The 1382-nt window shown below is 53.5% G+C and overlaps 1 long non-coding RNA gene across 1 annotated transcript; it reads right to left on the bottom strand.

Moving 5' to 3' along the window:
• Positions 1-201: 201 nt before the first annotated feature.
• Positions 202-1159, bottom strand: LOC119289037. Its single transcript, XR_005141407.1, has 2 exons — positions 637-1159; positions 202-492 (listed from the first exon to the last, which is right to left on the bottom strand). It is a non-coding gene; the product is annotated as an uncharacterized LOC119289037 (long non-coding RNA).
• Between the last annotated feature and the right edge of the window lie 223 nt (positions 1160-1382).

The following is a 1382-nucleotide window of genomic DNA, read 5'->3' as shown; positions in this document are numbered from 1 at the left end:
GGACGAGTTGTTCCTCGTGCTAGTACCATAGAAATGATAAGCGATCGAGCTCATTTTCGTGAATATCTTAATTGTGCAGTTTTTCTTCAGCTTAAAAGTTGAACAACCTAGTGATCTGTTACATTAGTTTGGTAAATCCAACAATACACGATCCATCCATTGGAGAGCATTGAAATACTTCATGAGGCACCAACCAAAAAATGAATCTAAAAATGGTGCTTTTATTCTATCTTCAGCCATAAATGTATTACATAGCATCTCCCTGGTAGACATTTTCACAAACACCTAGCGGGCAACAAACGCAAAACACTTTGAAAGAGCATTGCACCACACAGAAGTAGCAGTGGCAAGCGTCTCGCAGGAGCAGCAAATGCGTTGGCTGGGACGAGCTTGTAGAGAGAGGTGTGCATGAGCGTGAGCACCATTTTTAACCTTTGTTTCCCTTTGTTGTCACTGCTCATCTAGAGCGACACTCGGACAAAGTGTGAAGACCTGCAGTTCAGACACCATAAGCCAATACAGAAACATTTTTTGCAGTAATTTTTGTGCAAATTCAAAGAAGTTTAAATCCTAAAGAAGAGACAAAGATTATTGAAGACAAGGGGGAGATTGGGGAGAGGGAGGGAGAGGCAATACCTGCAACGTTGGTATTCGTCGTTGTGGTCAGAGTTCAATGGGGCACCAGTGCATGGTGGAGGCAGGCAGCGTCGAGATTGGTCCCGGCGGCGGATCCATGGCCGGCGGGGCGGTTGGCCAGACCCGTGGAGGAGTAGCGGATCCGGCCGAGAATCATGGGGGGTGGGGAAGCCTTGTTGGCGGTGCAGGGGGAGTGAGGTGGTTGGAGGCGAGTTGGAAGAGGGATGGTGGTTGCCGGTGATGCGGTTGGAGGCGGGGTGCGGCCGCGGTGGCGGTAGGGAGGTCGTGGTGCGGTCATGGCGAGGCAGTGGGGAGGTCTGGGAGGTCGCGGCGGCGGCAGGGGATCTGGGGAGGTCGTCGCCGCCGGAGGGATCTGGTAGGCGGTGGAGCCTCCCTGGTTTCTGCCGGGCGATGGCGCCCAGGGTTTCTGGGTGCGGCGCGCGCGAGGTTGGCCAGTGGCAGCGGCGCGCAATGTTGCCGGGGACGGCGGCGCACGAGGTTGCCAAGGGCGGCGGCGCGTGGTGTCTGGGAATCGTGGGGTTCGGGTGGAGGTTCACAATGCGGGATGTGGGGGATCGAGGTGCGGGATGTACGCGAGGTGGGGACAGACGGTCGGTATTTTTTTCGATCGAGTTCGGGAGGACCTCCACGCCTCCTGTAGGCGTGACGTGATCCAAATAACTATTTTAATCTTCGGATTAGAATAGTGCTGTCCTATATATATATTGCTAGACATATTTGTTAGA

This window comes from Triticum dicoccoides, chromosome 4A (genome assembly GCF_002162155.2).
Source record: "Triticum dicoccoides isolate Atlit2015 ecotype Zavitan chromosome 4A, WEW_v2.0, whole genome shotgun sequence".
Lineage (NCBI taxonomy): Eukaryota > Viridiplantae > Streptophyta > Magnoliopsida > Poales > Poaceae > Triticum > Triticum dicoccoides.
The sequence above is the reverse complement of the archived record's forward strand: the minus strand, read 5'-3'. Positions and strand labels throughout refer to the sequence as shown.